General features: G+C 34.4%; 1 protein-coding gene and 1 non-coding gene across 17 annotated transcripts in view; both read right to left on the bottom strand.

Annotated features, from left to right (window-relative positions):
* Positions 1–18,508, bottom strand: part of LRRIQ1 (leucine rich repeats and IQ motif containing 1) — a 214,825-nt gene that overhangs the window by 48,648 nt on the left and 147,669 nt on the right. The gene's annotated exons all lie outside the window — the stretch shown is intronic.
* On the bottom strand, positions 5,443–5,546 carry LOC119869475. The gene has a single exon (XR_005371033.1). It is a non-coding gene; the product is annotated as a U6 spliceosomal RNA (small nuclear RNA).

Here is an 18,508-nt window from a genome sequence, read left to right as displayed (position 1 = left end):
CTTCTTGACACCATTTCACTGGAACTGTTCACACCAAGATCACTAACATTGCAAAATCGTTGGAACTTTTTGAAGTTATTATCTTATTGACTCCTCTATAATATTATACACTGTTGTGCATTCCTCCCCTCTTAAAGTCTTATTTCCTTTAGATTTTGTTTCATTACTCTCCTTGTTTTCTCTCTGACCTTTTGCCTAAACCCCAATCCCTTCAAGGGCTCCTCTTTCCTTGACATCCCTTCTAATCTCAGGATTCTTCTCTGGGGTTCAATCCTGGCCCGATTTACTCTTTCCTGTGTAGGATATTCATTCAAGTTCTTCAATCACTTTCATTATCTCCTTTTGAAACATGTATCCACCCAAAGCTTTGCCACTTAAGACACCCTACAGATAATTTAAACCGAGTATGTAAAAAAGCTGAACTCATGTATTATCATACTTTTTCTAAGGTCTCATAGTGATACTACCTTTGTCAATGTATAAGACAGAAACTAGAGTCTTCTACTGAACCAGCATTCATCCTTATTCTACAACTGCAAATTTTTCATCCTAAATTCTTTTCAGTCTCAAATTTCCTGGATTTTTGTTGTCGCTATTTTATTTCATGCTACCATCATTTCTTCTGAATTACTGTAAGACCCCTCTCACTGGTCTTTTTTTCTTTTCCTTTCTTTTCTTTTCCCTTTGGTCTTGCTCCTGTGCACATATCTCCATACTGCAAATGGCCTTGTCGAAATACAAATTCAATTGCACTGCTTCATAGGTTAAACTCATGGTTCATCATTGCCTTTGGATAATGTTTTTTTTTTTCTTTTCCTTTGCATGGCATACAAGCCAAGCATGTACCTTCCGACACATCCATTAGATTCTTGCCTCAGTCATTCAAATATGTTAGAATTACTCAAAACGGTCTTTTTTGGCTGTAAACCTAGCTTCAGATTACTTACTTTGCCAATGTTTTTATTTTTTTATTTTTATTTTTATTTTTTTTTTTTTGCTTCATGTCTTCAGGTCTCAGTTTAGAGATTACATTCTTTGAGGTAAGTCCTTGATCTTTCAACACTGCATTCCTTATTCAAATTAAGTTGGTGATGTCTTCCAAAGGTTCCTATAGACAGTCCATAATAGCATTTATTACATTTTACTTTCTTATTCATGTGTCAGTTTTGCCTACTATATATAATCTCTTTAAAGATTGAACAGTAGGATGGTGCTTAATAATTTTGTGAAATAATGGAATAATTGTCATAGTTGATTAATGATCTGTCAGTGCCCTGACAAATGTAGAGCTGGAATTTAGATTTTTAGTATGTAGACAAACCTATGCATTGTGGAGGATACTACATTCCTTTACATAATCAACTTAATCATTATGATAGAAACTTCACCTCTGAAAGTCATAACTAGTTTGGGATAAAAATTGACAACCAAAGAAGGCAAATTAAAAAACAAAATAGAAAACTACTCCATCATATAAGGCTACTTTATAAAATGTCCACAGTGTATGAAATCCTAGAGGAAAGCAGTTCAGCTTTAAGAAGTTCACGGAAAGAAATGCAGTCTTTTTTGAAATTAATGGAAATATTCTTTTCTTCATGAAAAACAAAATAAGTGTTCATTAAACCCATATGCTTCAAATAAATGTTTTCTAAATTTTCAGTATAGCATAAATATCCTACACAGAGGGAGATTAAGATTCAATTATCATTTGGGACACACACAAAAAGCTAATTATTTATATTTTAAATACATATGGCAACTTTCCCATGACTATTTTCTTTTCCCTTAATGGCCTTTCTTAGTAATATAATAAAAACGTATTCTTGGTTTCATAGATAGAGATGAGTTCATCTCTTTACCAAAAGCTTTTGGAGGACATAGTTGCATGATGAGCAAAATACTATGTGCAATGGAAATATTTTTGGTAACGTTGATAAATGGCTGATTCTACATATCTCATGCTGGAAATGCTAAAAATATGTTTCCATTTTAAAGTATAAGTGGTCTGTACATGTTTATTAAAGGAATTATTGCATCATACTTCACAAATAAAGCACAAATAAAATTGGAGTTTGGCATAAATGTTATACTAACAGAATTTTAAATTCATTAACATCTGTATAAATACTTGTTGATAGGGTGTTTATGGCTTCTTCCTTAACCAATCCAATCTGTTGTTGTAAAGTAGACAGCATTGGCATGAAACCAGTAACTCTAAGATCCATTTGTGTGCGACAAGCAACATTCCTATTCTTTTAAAATATATTTAAATATATATGTAATTGATCACTAAGGAAAATGACTTCATGAATAAAGGATTGTTGTTGCCAAACGTTAAAAACAGAAATTTTGGGAATAGAGCCAAAGCTGTATGTAAGGGTCAAAGGCTAACTGCAGTACTGATCACTCCTTTACATATTTCACTATATTTTATGGGAGGGAAGCTAAAAAAAAAGTACTAGAATGAAAAATACTTGGTAGTTTCTGACATTTAAATTAATTTTCAAAATTCTTCTGTTTGGGGGTTGGGTGGTACATAAAGTAGACGAATGACCTTTAGGAAAGCAAAGGAAAAGTCTTTTGTATTCAACTCATATATATAATTCTACCCGAAATGATATGTTTTGCCATTTGTATTGGTCAGTTGAATTTAATCTCCTCAATAACCTTATAGTGGAGTACCAAACACTACATAAAGAGTGGTTCTTTAGTTTCTTCTGTGAGAACCACGTTAAGTCAAGAGAATTGCAGGTTGTTAAAGTCATATTGTCATGTGTATTAGTCATATTAATGTATAATGTGTCTCCAAGTTTGCTGTTAACTAGGGGCAGGACTAGGGTTAAGTGAAGTGGGGCAAATGAAATACTTTACAAAATTTACACAAAATTTAAGGGGTGACAAAAATCTCAGGAATCAGGCGAATAATATTTGAATGTAATATTTTAAAATAAAAGTTCATGCAAAAATCCATGATAAACACAATATAAAAGTTTTAAGTGACAGGATCAGTAAAGTGGTATGCCAAGCTGTATTAGAACCTGAGGTAAGGGAAATATCAGTAGTACTGATCCTTCACAGTCAAGGCATTGGTAGATTTACTTTTTCCTAAATAATAATAAGTGTTAATAGGATATTATTTTTAGAACTACCAGTAGCCATTGTCTAAGATTGTTTTCTACATTTCCAATCACTCTGACACACTACTTAATTTTTTCACTAGAAAAGCCTCTGGAATTGTGACATATGAGAAATTAATTATAGGATAAATTAATTCAGTCTATATAGGAGAGTCTACACCTTAGTCATCTATCTGTTTAGGATCTATTTTGCACGTAATTAGTTGGCTTTTTTACTTACTGTGTAATTTTGAGCAAATTATCTATCTTCTCTCTATATCGTTTTTTTTCTCTTAAAATGTCTAGAATAATTCCAAACCCCAGAACACATATAATGCCTAACATATAGTAAGAATTTTTTTAAAGATTTTATTTATTCATGAGAGACAGCGAAAGGCAGAGACATAGACAGAGGGAGAAGCAGGCTCCTTGTGGGGAGCCTGATAGTGGACTCGATCCCAACCCCGGGATCACAACCTGAGCCTAAGGCAGATACTCAACCACTGAGTCACCCAGGCGCCCCTATAGTAAGGATTTAATAAGTATAGCCATTTTGCTATTTTTAAAATTAAATGAGCTCTATTATGCATAGCTTTAATGCTATCTCAGTTGCCTTGGACCAAGACTTAGCTATCCTGGAGGTGAGACTATCTGTAGGACTATCTGTAGGAATCTCTAAACACAGGCCAAGATCAAGGTTCCAGGGGGTCACTGGAAAGATCCCAAGATTAACCACAAAACTAGACAGAACAATTTTCTGGGAGAGTCCAGGAAGTCTTCGTTCAAAGAATTCTAAATCTATAACAGGTATTTTAAAAAATGTATTTTATTTCATAATATATGAGGATTTCTGTGTGTCTTTAATAAAGAAAAGTTAATTTCCAAAAGATAACAAGGATACAGAGTCCTAATTGATTTCAAGTTATTTCAAATAATTTTTAGCAATTGCTCAGTAATAACCATGAAGGAGGTTCCATTGACATGATTCTCTCCTGTTTCACTCTCTCAATTTAATTACTCTTGGAAAATATTCCCCTATCCAATCTAGACTCCCTCAGGGAGTGTTAATATAGTAGGTCATCCAAACTAGGGCCCACCCAATAGAATGGAGAGGCTGATGATGTAAGTAGGTTGGCTTTCAAAATAACATGATCATAGTGCCCATATAAGTATTACTGCCACCTGTGCTTTGTTTGTTTGTTTGTATAGTTGGACTTCAGGTTCTTGCTATATTTAAAAGCTTTTGCTCTGGTAAAAAGACATCTCTAATTCTACTCATTTATGTATATTTATTAATTGAGGGCCAAGTATACGGGTGATTTCCTTTATTAATTGATATTAATTATATTAATTAATTGATATTATTTTATTATTATTGTATTATATTGATACACTAATGATAGAGGCTTGATGGATCCAATTAAACATTTTTGGTATCATTGCAATCATTGTTTTTATAGCAACAAGACAACAATACTTATCACACGTTTATACATTCATAATACATTTCCCATTGACTATTAATTTTCTGCCTCTGATGATTTCTCTGTCAAGAATACAGATATACTTCTGTCACAGACCCGGCTGGTATCACATAAAATACTGAATATATATTAAAATATTGTTTGTGTTATAAAACCAATAGTAAGCATAAATAATTTTCTTTCACAGTTTTTTTAGGAGGGTGGGGAAGGGCAGAGGAAGAGGGAGACTCAAGCCGGCTCCACACCCAGCATGGAGCCCAACTCCAGGCTTGATTTCACAAACTGAGACCATGACCTGAGCTGAAATCAAGAGTCTTTGCTTAACAGACTGTGCCACCCAGGTGACCTTCTTTCATAATTTGACAAACATATTAGAGATCAATAAACCTGGTCCCAAACTTATTGTTTTCCATGGGTAATCATTTAAATGAGTATCCCTATAGATTGAAGATTTTAGAGTTTTCTAAGTATATACTTTATTAATGCAGACTTTTTCATTATATTTTGTTTAGAAAGATTTTAATCTTATGTAGCAGAAGTTCATTTGTAAATGATTCAGGGCCTCCATTCATTGATTTCACTTTTAATTGAAAAGATAGGTAAAAGTATTATTGAACTACTTATACTCTAGTGAGGAAAAAAGTAAAGATAGGCATTACCAGTCTTCCCTACAAAATTAATTTTGGCTTTAAACTAATTATATAAATGATTTGGGGAAGCTTTTTTTTTTTTTTTGGAGGCGAAGTAAGGGATGGGCTTTGAAACTGGATGGGACTTTAATTGATCAAGTCACTTTGCTTATCAGAGACAATTTTGTCATTCATCAACATTAGAAAGGAAAGAAATATATGGAACACTTTATGAATTTGCATGTCATCCTTGTTCAAGGCCATGCTAATTTTCTCTATATATTTCAATTTTAGTATATGTTTTGCCAGGTGAGCACTAAAAGCTCTTTTTATCATTTTTATTTTGTTGTGATATATACAATGGATACAAAATGTTGCATATAGCAGGTGTTTACAATTTCAAGATTTATAAGATTATATATTACATAATTTATGCATAAATTGTTTAAAATTATATAAATAAGAATATAAATATACATTCCATGTGACCTCTGATCATTAAAAAAAATAGAACACTGCTTGTATATGAGAAGTCCTGCTCCAAAGTCTCTTCTTTTAGTGATAACCACTATGCTAAAGTTTATGACTTTCTTGGTTTCCTTTATAATTTTTACTACCAATATATTTAGCAAGCTTTGCTTGCTACAATTCTGAAGGTATTCTTTTCTTTTAAGATTTTTAAATTTATTTATTCATGAGAGACAGAGAGACAGAGAGAGAGAGAGAAAGAGAGAGAGGCAGAGACACGGGAAGAGGGAGAAGCAGGCTCCATGCAGGGAGCCTGATGTGGGACTTGATCCTGGGACTCCAGGATCACACCCTGGGCCGAAGGCAGGTACTAAACTGCTGAGCCACCCAGGGATCCCCTGTAGGTATTCTTTTTTGTTCATTTGTTTAATATTGTTTGTGAGATTCATCTATGTTGCTGTGTATAGATGCAGTTCATTACTTTCCAACACCATACTATATTCTACTGTATGATGTATTACAGTTTATCCTTTCTATTGTTGGACACATGGGCTGTTTCCAACTTTGGAGTATTAAGAAAAACACAACTCTGACTATCCTTGTACAAGTTCCCGTAGGGCAAGCATTTAGGAATGTAATTGAAGGATCATATGAAATGTGTATCTTCAAGCCCACCACATGTAAAAGTGCTTTCCAAATGGTTGTACCAAATTATATTTCAATCAGCAAAATATAAGTCTTATTGGCTATTTATTTTCTAACACTTAGTTTTGTTAGTTTTTTTTTACTTTGCAGATTTAATTTGTATTTCACTGCTATAAAATAGATTAAATCTCTTTTTATATGTTCACAAATTATGTGGATTTCTTCTTTTGTGAAAAATATGTTAAAGCTTCTTGTTTATTTTGCCTATTAGGCTATTTGACTTTAAGGAATTATTTATATATCCTGGATATGAGAACTTTGTTGGTTATATGTTTGGCAAATACCTTCTCCATCTCTGTGGATTATTATTTCACTACTATTATGACATTTTTGGATTTAGATATATTCTTAATTTTAATGGAAATATATATATCAAGATGACCAGTACTTTTAAAGAAATAATTCCATATCCAATGTTATATTCTTTCACATTGTCTTCCGTTTTATGCTTTTGCTTCTTACATTTAGGTCTTTAATGTGAATATAATAATTTTTTTAAGTATAGATAACGGTTTAAGTAAGATTTATTGAAAGTCTACCAATTTCCCACTGATTTAGAATACTGTCTTACAATATCAATTAAGCATATATGCATGGGCCTCCATCAGTTGTCGTTTTCTATACTATTTTACTTTATCTACCCTATCTGACCCTAGAATTACTACCATCCCATCCTATCTCATCTCATCCATCCCATTCCATCCATACCATTCAATACCATACCACACCACAATATATTCACTGTCTCATTTGTGTCAGCTCTATAATATGTTTATTAATAATAGATTATGGCATTTGACAAGTTCTCCCAATTTATTCATCCTTGTTGAGTGTCTTCTGGCTATTTGCAGATTTTGATTTTCTATACAAATTTTAGATTCTGCTTGTCAGTGCCCAGAAACACCTCTTGTTTCATTGAGATTTCATAGTATCCACTGCTAATTTTGGAACAATTTAAATCTTTGAAATTTAGTCTTTCAATTCATAAATTTATTTATAGTTTTTCTTTAACATTCTTGATAGTGTTTTACAATTTCCCTGATAAAGTCTTGCACATTTTTTTGTAGACACACTCTTTGGTACATGATTTTAAAAATACTTTCACATCTATATCCATTCATCAGAAAATGGACATTTGGGAGAGAGGGAAATAAGCCATAAGTGAGTCTCAGTGGCAGAACAAACTGAGGTGGGTGGGAAATGGATATTATAGGCGGCACTTGTGATGAGCACTGAGTGTTGTACGTAAGTGATGATTCACTGAATTTTACCCCAGAAACCAATATCACACTGTATATTAACTAACAAAATTAAAATTAAAAAAAAACTATCACAGGTCTAATTTTTTTTCCTTCTTTGTTTCTTGCCTCTAATGTTAGGTTTAAGATGAAAGTTAAGGTTAGTTTTGGTATCATATTTTTCTAGGAAATGATCATCTAAATTTTCAAATGTACTTCCATAGGGTTTTTCACAATATTCTCTTACTATATACAGTTTTAGTCTGTATATTTTGTCATCCTGCCTCATTTTCATTTCTGATACTGGTTATTCATGCTTTCTCTTTGGTTTTCATATCAGACTTGCCAGGAATCCAAAAAATTTCCTTCAAAAACTTATCTTTATTGATGAATTGTTTTACTTTAACATTTTTCATTAGCTATTTCTTTTATATACAATCATAGTTTTATTACTCAGTTGTATTTAAAAATATTTATGAGGGATCCCAGGGTGGCGCAGCGGTTTGGCGCCTGCCTTTGGCCCAGGGCGCGATCCTGGAGACCCGGGATCGAATCCCACGTCGGGCTCCCGGTGCATGGAGCCTGCTTCTCCCTCTGCCTGTGTCTCTGCCTCTCTCTCTCTGTCTCTCTCTCTCTCTGTGTGTGACTATCATAAATAAATAAAAATTAAAAAAATAAAATAAAATATTTATTTTTGACTCACAAAATTTTCAGATGTTTCCTAATTTCCAAGAAAATAAAGATTATCTAGTTATCTTCATTTATCATTCATTTATAGTTTATTAGCATTATGTTCAGAAAACCTACTGCACATGACTTCACTCCTCAAGTAGTTTTTGAAATCTGATTTAAGACTAGGATAAGTTAAAGTTTTGGAAATGTCTTATGTGTGCTTAAAGGTCATGTGCATCCCCTGGTCATTGTTCTATGTGCGTCCTTTAAGCAAATGCTATTAAATTGATTTATTGAACCATGTCCTTATTGAGTTTTTGAGTGCCTGTCCTATAAATTACTAAGAAAAATATAATAAAGTTCTCAATATAATTTGGAATTTTTGACTTCTCTTTGGTACTTCCTTAATCTTTGTCTTATATTACTTAAAAAATATAACATTCCATTTTTAGAGCATTTTTAGGTTTAAAACAAAATTTGAAGATAGAGAGATTTCTCTACATACTCTCTTCCTTTACATTTTTAAAGTCTCTCCCATTATTGGCATACTTCCACTCCCCACCACAGTGGTACATTTGTTACAATCTATGAGTTGTCTTCTCATTCTCTTTACTTTGTCTTCAGCAGAACACAAATTTTTAAGTTTATTGAGGTTCAACTTACTAATTATTTCTTTCATGCATTGTGCCACTGGTGTTGTGTCTAAAAAGTCATAGCTATGCCCAAGGTCACCTAGATCTAGATTTCCTTCTATGTTATAGTTGAGTCTTAGGATTTTGCATCTTACATTTAGCTTTGTGATCCATTTTGAATTAAATTTTGTGAGTTGGGGATCCCTGGGTGGCGCAGCGGTTTGGCGCCTGCCTTTGGCCCAGGGCGCGATCCTGGAGACCCGGGATCGTCCCACGTCGGGCTCCGGGTGCATGGAGCCTGCTTCTCCCTCTGCCTATGTCTCTGCCTCTCTCTCTCTCTTTCTGTGTGTGTGTGTGTGGCTATCATAAATAAAAAAAAAATTGTGAGTTGTATACTGTCTGTGTCTATATTAATTTTTCCTCAAATATGTGTCGGTCCACTTGTCCTAGCACCATTTATTGAAAAGATAGTCTTTGCTCTGTTATATTATCTTCTCTCCTTTGTCAAGGATCAGTTGACCATATTTGTGTGGGTCTATTTCTGGGCTGTCTATATTCTGTTCCATCAACCTGTTTGTTTATTCTCTTGCCAATACCACACTGTTTTGGTTACTGTAGGCTTATAGTAAATCTTGAAGAATTGTCAGTCCTCTAAATTTGTCCTTTTCCTTCAATATTGTGTTGGCTATCATGGGTATTTTGCCTCTTTATATAAATTTTAGAATCAGTTTGTTAATATCCACAAAATGACTTGCTGGGATTTCATTTAATCTATAGATCAAATTAAGAAGCACTGAAATCTTGCCAATATTGCATTTTTCTATCCATGAACGTAGAATATTTATAAATTTATTGCATTGTTTATTTCATGAAAGTTTTGTAGCTTTTCTCTTATAGATCTTATACATATTTTGTTAGATTTATACCTAAGCATTTAATTTGGGGGTGGCAATGTAAATGGTTTTGCATTTTTAACTTCAAACTTTACTTGTTCATTACTAATACAAAGAAAAAAGATTGGATCTTGTATATTAACCCTACATCCTGAAACTTTGCTATAATTACTTTAGTTTCAGAAGTTTTCTTGTTGGTTCTTTCAAATTTTCTGTATAGATAATCATATAATCTGAAAACCAAAAAAATTTATATCTTTCTATTCTGTATGCCTTTTGTTTCCTTCTCTTGTATATTACATCATTAGGATTTCCAGTACAAGGTTGAAAAAAAGTGGTCAGAGGCAATACCCTGTTTTGTACCTTATCTTAGTGGGAAAGCTTTGAACTTCTTACCATTTACAATGATGTTAACTGTAGGGTTGTTGTAGAAATTCTTTACCAAAGAAGTTCCCCTCTATTCCTGGTTTATTGAATTTTTATCATGAATGGTGGGTTTTGTGAAATGCTTTTTTTCTTCTATAGATATCATGTGAGTTGACTTTTCTAACCTGTTGATGTGATGACACACTGATTTTTGACTTCTTTAAAAGATTTTTTATTTATTTGAGAGAGCGAGTGAGAATGAGAGAGCAGGAGCAGGGGAAGGAGGAAGGGCAAAGAGAGAAATGGACTCTCTGATGAGCAGGGAGCCCAATGTGGGGCTCAATCCCAGAACCCCAGGATCATGACCTGAGCCAAAGGCAGATGCTTAACTGATTAAGCTACTGATGTGCCCCATGATTTTTGAATGTTTAATCAGCTTTACATACATGGGATAAATCCCAGTTGTTCATTATGTAATATAATGTGTAAAATTCTCTTTATAAGTTGTTGGATTTGATTTGCTAATATTTTGTTGAGTATTTTCTGTATCATGTTATTAAAAGTCTGTAGTTTTCTTTTCTCATATAGTCTTTGTCTGTCTTTAGCATTAGGTTAATTCTGGCCTTACAGAATGAATTAGAAAATATTCCTTCTGCTTCTATCCTTCAAAAGAGATTATAGAGAATTTGTATAATTTATTTCTCAAATGTTTGATAGAATCCACCAAGAACCCTTTTGGGCCTGGCATTTTCCATTTTAGAAGGTGATTACTTTTTGACTCAATTTTATTTAATAGATTTAATTTCTTCCTTAATTCTTTTTTTTTTCTTTTGCTAACTTTTGGTTTAATTTACTCTCCTTTTTCAAGTTTACTAAGGTAGAAACTTAGATGACTGATTTTACATCTTTCTTTCTTTATAATACATGCACTTTGGCTATAAATTTCCCTCTAAACACATATTTTTCTGCATATCACACATCTTATAAATAGTGTTTTCATTTCATTTTCATTGAATTCAAAAGTTCCATTAAATTCAAAATATATATTTTTTAAATTTCTCATAGTTTAGTAATGCTTTAATTTCCTCCTAAAGGCTGCTTTTTCTTACATTAATATGAGGATGCCAGCTTTCTGGCATCTGGACTATTTTTCCTATCCTTTTGCTTTCAAACATATTGCACCTTTAGAATTTAAGTTTGGCCCTTGAATTAAAAAAAAACTAGAATTTTTATCTGTTATTTAACTATTTACATGTAATATAAGTACCAGTATATTTGAATTTGTATACACACAATACACACACACATACACACACACATACACACACACACACACACACACACACACATATATATATGATTTGAGCGTGTATATTTTGTGCTTTCTATTTGCCTGGATACACTATGATCTTTTCTTTCATTTTCTTTCTTTCTTTCTTTCTTTCTTTCTTTCTTTCTTTCTTTCTTCTTTCTTTTCTTTCTTTCTTTCTTTCTTTCTTTCTTTCTCTTTCTTTCTTTGTTTCTTTGTTTCTTTGTTTCTTTGTTTCTTTCTTTCTTTCTTTCTTTCTTTCTTTCTTTCTCTTTCCTTCCTTCCTTCCTTCCTTCCTTCCTTCCTTCCTTCTTTTTTTTTAGGGAGAGAGGTGGGGGAAGGGCAGAAGGAGAGAGAGGGAATATTAATCAGGCTCCATGGCCAGAGTAGAGCCCGATGAGGGGCTCAATCTCATGACTCTGAGATCATGACCTGAGCCAAAATCAAGATTTGATGCTTAACCGACTGAGATACCCAGGCAATCCAATACACACTAGTTTTTTCTTTACTTTCTTGGCTTTGTTTTGGATTGAGTGCTTCTTTTTTTTATTGTTCTGTTTGTTTGTTTGTTTTTCCTTCTAGTGTGGAGATAACATTGTTTGCATGTATTCATTTTAGTTTTTACCCAGGATATCAAAATACATGTGATTAACACAATCTAAAATTAACCAATTTCCTCCTCCTCCTAGGGAATATAAGAATCATAGAATATTTTAACTCAATTTAACTCCATTTTAACTTATTATATAAATATTTATCTGATTTTACTTGTGACATTTAATTTTACCAGATGTGATTATTGCTATTCATACTGTCCATTTATGTTTGATTTTAACCACATATTTTCTAATTTTTATTTTTTTCTATCTTCTTGCCACATGGATCTTTCATCTGGGATTTTCTTGTGAAAAGAACTGTCTCTTTAAATAAGTTTCCTTATTAAGTGTCTACTAGTAGCAAACTCAGTTTTTGTCAATATTAAAATGTCTGTGGTGAGATCTGCTGGGAAGATGGAGGAGATGAAGGACCCTAGACTCAACTCCTCCCATGGATACAACTAGATAATACCCATAATCAATGTAAAAACCCAGAAAATCACCCAAAGACTGACAGAACAAACTCCAAAACTAAAGGCAGGAAGAGGCCACATCAAAGAAGGAAGGAAGAGTGAAGACACAGTGAGAACGAAACAGACTTTGGATGTCCCCAGTAGGGAGGGAGTTGGTGGTGTGGAGAAAGATGGAAAACAGGCTCTCAGACTCTCACACCAGGGAGCCAACAAACAGGGAAGACAAATCTCCATAATATTTGCCTTTGAAAGTGAGAGGGGCTGAATTTTGAGAGTTCTTAAAACCAATGGGACTTAAAGCTTTGAATTTTAAAAAATCAGTTTGACTCTGTTCTAGGAGAATACAGACAGTCTAACTGAATGGAGCCTCCACACTTAAAGAGACAGCATGACAAACAGCCCTGAATCCAATCATGAAATGTGCAAAAGACATGAAGAGAAATCTCACAGAGGAAGACATAGACATGGCCAACACGCACATGAGAAAATGCTCTGCATCACTTGCCATCAGGGAAATACCAATCAAAACCACAATGAGATACCACCTCACACCAGTGAGAATGGGGAAAATTAACAAGGAAGGAAACCACAAATGTTGGAGAGGATGCGGAGAAAAGGGAACCCTCTTACACTGTTGGTGGGAATGTGAACTGGTGCAGCCACTCTGGAAAACTGTGTGGAGGTTCCTCAAACAGTTAAAAATAGACCTGCCCTACGACCCAGCAATTGCACTGCTGGGGATTTACCCCAAAGATACAGATGCAATGAAATGCCGGGACACCTGCACCCCGATGTTTCTAGCAGCAATGTCCACAATAGCCAAACTGTGGAAGGAGCCTCGGTGTCCATCGAAAGATGAATGGATAAAGAAGATGTGGTCTGTGTATACAATGGAATATTACTCAGCTATTAGAAATGACAAATACCCACCATTTGCTTCGACGTGGATGGAACTGGAGGGTATTATACTGAATGAAGTAAGTCAATTGGAGAAGGACAAACAGTATATGTTCTCATTCATTTGGGAAATATAAATAATAGTGAAAGGGAATATAAGGGAAGGGAGAAGAAATGTGTGGGAAATATCAGAAAGGGAGACAGAACATAAAGACTCCTAACTCTGGGAAACGAACTAGGGGTGGTGGAAGGGGAGGAGGGCCGGGGGTGGGGGTGAATGGGTGACGGGCACTGAGGGGGGCACTTGACGGGATGAGCACTGGGTGTTATTCTGTATGTTGGCAAATTGAACACCAATAAAAAATAAAATTATTATATATATATAAAAAACCCAAACAGCCCTTGCGGTTACAGTGTTGACCCAGCATTTGAAAAAAACCAGGGGCTGATGGGAGGGAGAGTGATTTGCTCATTTCAAAGTGTGGCCCAGAAAGACAAGAATCCTAGGGAGACCCCTCCAGGAACAAAGGAGCTAGCAGGTGTAACATTCCTCCCCAACCCCTCCAGGATAAACAACAGCTACCTGTGAGAACTGGCATGGTTCCAACACTCAGTACCTAACTTGCCTTCCCCTATGCTTAAGTAGATCACCCTTCCCAGTCATGCTCTCCTGAGTCCCAGTGCTGCAGGTCTCTCCTTCAGAAGACCAGAGCAAACCCTGTCAACACCACATAACCCTGACCCACAATGTTGTGCAGGATCTCAGTTCCAGAGGTAGCAGAGGCAGATCTTTCACAGGCAGATGACCACACACCTTGCTGGCCATAAGAGGCAAAATGAGCCACTGCAGGTGACTGGATTAAAGGAGAAAGAGGCCAAGATTCAACAGAAGAATACATGCAACACACAAAGGAGACATTCCCTGCAGCACCAGGCCCTGGTGCAGGGCACTATAGGACCTCTTCTTCATAAGGGTATTATCAGTAAAAGCAAGAGAAGTAGTGGACTTTCCTAATACACAGAAATAGACACAAAAAATCAGACAAAATGAGAAGACAGGGAAACTTCTCTTGAATGAAAGAACAGTACCAAACCACATCCAGAGACCAAATCAAAATGGATATAAGTAGTATGCCTAATAGAGAACTTAAAGTAATGATTATAAAGATACTCATTGGACTGGAGAGAAGAGTGAATGGCATAAGTGAATACCTTAACACAGAGATTTAAAAAAAGAACCAGAGATGAAAAGCATGCTAAATGAAATTAAAAATATACTTGATGAAATAAATAGCAGGCTAGATGAAACAAAGGAATGAACTAATGACCTGGAAGACAGAGTAATGAAAAGTAACAAAGCTGAGCAAAGGAGTGGAAAGAATATTATGCAAATTGAGAATAGTCTTAGGGAACTCAATGACTCCATCAAGTATAATAATATCTGCATTTTTGGGATCTCAGCAGAAGAGAGAGATAAGGGAGTAGAAAAATTTTTTGAAGAAATAATAGTTGAGAATCTCCCTAATCTGGGAAAGGAAACAGATATCCGGATCCTGGAGGCACAGAGATCCCCCAGAAATTCAACCAAAGGAGGGCCACACTAAGACATATAGAAATTAAAATGGCAAAAAGTAGTGATAAAGAAAAAAATGTAAAAGCAGCAAGAAAAAAGAAGACAGTTAAATATAAGGGGAAACCACACGAGGTGAAGGTGATAAGTAGATTTTTCAGTAGAAACTGCCTGCCAGAAGAAAGTGACATGATATATTCAAAGTGCTGAAAGCAAAAAATCTAAGGCAAGAATATTCTATCCAGCAAGTCTATCATTCAGAATAGAAGGAGAGGTAAAGATTTTCTTATGCAAACAAGAACAAGAAGTTCATGACACCTAACAAGAAATGTTAAAGGAGACCCTGAATAGAAAGGAAGACTGTGAGAGTATGAAAAATAAAAAATAAAAAGAGCACAGAAGCAGTAAAAATAAGTATTTCTTTAAAAATTAGTCATGGGGGGATCCCTGGGTGACTCAGCGGTTTAGTGTATGCCTTCAGCCCAGGGTGTGATCGATCGAATCCCGCATCGGGCTCCCTTCATGGAGCCTGCTTCTCCCTCTGCCTGTGTCTCTGTCTCTCTTCTCTCATAAATAAATAAAATCTTTTAAAAAAATTAGTCATGGGATTCATAAAATGAATGGGTGCAAAATATGACATCATGTACCTAAAATATGGGTGAGGCAGAGGAATAAAGAATCTTAAGCAATCATCAACTTAATATAGACTATTTCTATATGAAAGAAGATGCTATATGCAAACCTAGTGGTAACCACAAATCAAAAACCAGTAATAGATATGCAAAGAATAAAGAGGAAGGAATCTAAGTATGTCACTAGAGAAACCCAACAAACCATGAAAGAGGGCAAGAGAAGAAAGGAAACAGAAAAATCTATAGAAACAACCACAAAAAGAGTAAAAAGAAAAAAAAAAGGCAATACATACACATATCTAGCAATAGTTACTTTGAATGTATATGGACTAAATGCTCTAATCAAAAGACATATGGTGGGATCCCTGGGTGGCGCAGCGGTTTGGCGCCTGCCTTTGGCCCAGGGCGCGATCCTGGAGACCTGGGATCGAATCCCACGTCGGGCTCCCGGTGCATGGAGCCTGCTTCTCCCTCTGCCTGTGTCTCTGCCTCATTCTCTCTCTCTCTCTGTGACTATCACAAATAAATAAAAATTAAAAAAAAAACAAAAAAAAAACAAAAAAAAAAAAAACAAAAGACATATGGTGACAGATTAGGGGGAAAATCGACCTATCTACATACTGCCTACAAGAAATTCATTTAGACTGAAAGATATCTGCTGATTGAAAGTGAGGGTATGGAAAAACGTTTATCATGCAAATGGATGCCAAAATAAAGCCAGCATAGCAATACTTATATTGGACAAAATAGACTTACAACAAAGACTGTAACAAGAGACCAAAGGACACGACATAATAATAAAGGGGACAATCCAACAAGAGGATATAACAAGGGTAAATATATATGCACCCACCATGGGAGCACTCAGATACAAAAGAAGGTTAATAGAAACATAAAAAAAGAATTTAAACAAGTACAATAATACTAGGGGACTTTAACACCCCACTTACATTAATGGACAGATCATCCAAATAGAAAAATCAACAAGGAAACAGTGGCTCTGAAAGACACACTGGACCAGATGGATTTAACAGACATATTCAGAACATTCCATCCTAAAACAGCAGAATACACATTCTTTTCAAGGGCACAAGGAATATTCTCCAGAACAGATCACATATCAGGCCAAAAACAAGTTAAATTAAAAAAAATAGAAGTAATACTATGCATCTTTCCTGACCACAATGATATGAAACTAGAAATTAAACACAAGAAAAAATATGTAAAGAGTACAAATACATAGAGGTTAAATAACATTCTATTAAACAATGAATGGGTCAACCAAGTAATCAAAGAAATTAAAAAATTACATGAAAATGAAAACAAAATGGTCCAAAATCTTTGAGATGCAGCAAAAGTGGTTCTAAGTGGGAAGCTTATGGGAGTAGACTACCATACCTACCTCAAACAGCAAGAAAAATCTCTTGAATGAATTTTTTAATAAAAGTTAGTTTAACCTAACTTTACACCCAAAAGAACTAGAAAAAGAAGAAAAACAAAACTCAATTCAGCAAAAGGAAATATTTAATAAAGATTAGAGCAGAAATAAATGATAAAGCAACTAAGAAAAAAAAAAAACCAGTAGAACAGATCAATGAAACCAGGAGCTGGTCCAATGAAAATATCAACAAAATTGATCAACCTCCAGTCAGATTCATCAAAAAGAAAAAAGAGAGAGAGAGGGGGCCCAAATAATCAAAAATTACTAATGAAAGAGAAGAAATAGCAACCGACACCACATAAATACAAACACAATTTAACAAAATATTATAAAAATCTATATGCCAACAAATTGGACAACCTAGAAGAAATGGATAAATTCCTAGAAACATATAACCTACCAAAACTAAGGCAAAAATAAATAGAAAATTTGAACAGACCAATCACTAGCAATGAAATGTAATCAGTTACCAAAACCTCCCAAAAACAACAACAAAAAATCCAGGACCAGATGGCCTCACAGTCAAATTCTACCAAACATTTAAAGTAGAGTTAGTATCCATTCTTCTCAAACTATTCCAAAAGATAGAAGAGGAAAGAAAACCTCCATATTGTATGAAGCCTATGTCACCTGGATACAAAAACCAAATAAAGACACAATAATAAAAAAAGAGTACTACAGGCCAATAGCTCTTATGAATATAGATGCAACAATCCTCAACAAAACATTAACAAACCAAATGCAATAATACATTTAAAAAATTATATGCCACAATCAAGTGGGATTTATTCCCAAGAAGCAAGAGTGGTTCAATATTCATAAATCAATCAATGTAATATGTCACATTAATAAGAGAAAGAATAAAAACTATATGATCACACTTTGCTACTTTATCTGTTTTTTACCACAGACAGGGAACTTTATATTTAGTTTTAAATCTTGTATGATGAGAATAGACATAAATCTTTGCAGTAAACACACATCTCACTTAAGGTTTTCTAAATCCCACAGTCAGTATTTGTAGGATAAATTACAAAAAAATCACTTGCTGAATATCAGCTACAAGGAGAAGTATAGTCTCTTAAAAGAATCAGTTCCAAATGCTATATTAATAGTGCTTGCTTCAGGAGCACTTATACTAAAATTGGAATGATACAGAGGTTAGCACAAAGACCCTAAATGCTATATTAATAATTCACAAATACTGATTTTAACAACAGTCAAATGTGATTTGACACAAACCACAGCTATGCCATTTTGCCTTACTGATTGATGTGTCCCTCCCCCCAAATTATTTGTTAAGATAAAATTCTGTAAATCAAGCATTTTCTTATCAATTTTTGGGACAGAAGTGAGGTGTAAAGTCTTAAGTCCTAATTAATAAAAT

Source organism: Canis lupus, chromosome 15 (genome assembly GCF_011100685.1).
Source record: "Canis lupus familiaris isolate Mischka breed German Shepherd chromosome 15, alternate assembly UU_Cfam_GSD_1.0, whole genome shotgun sequence".
In the NCBI taxonomy this organism is placed as follows: Eukaryota; Metazoa; Chordata; class Mammalia; order Carnivora; family Canidae; genus Canis; species Canis lupus.
The sequence above is the reverse complement of the archived record's forward strand: the minus strand, read 5'-3'. Positions and strand labels throughout refer to the sequence as shown.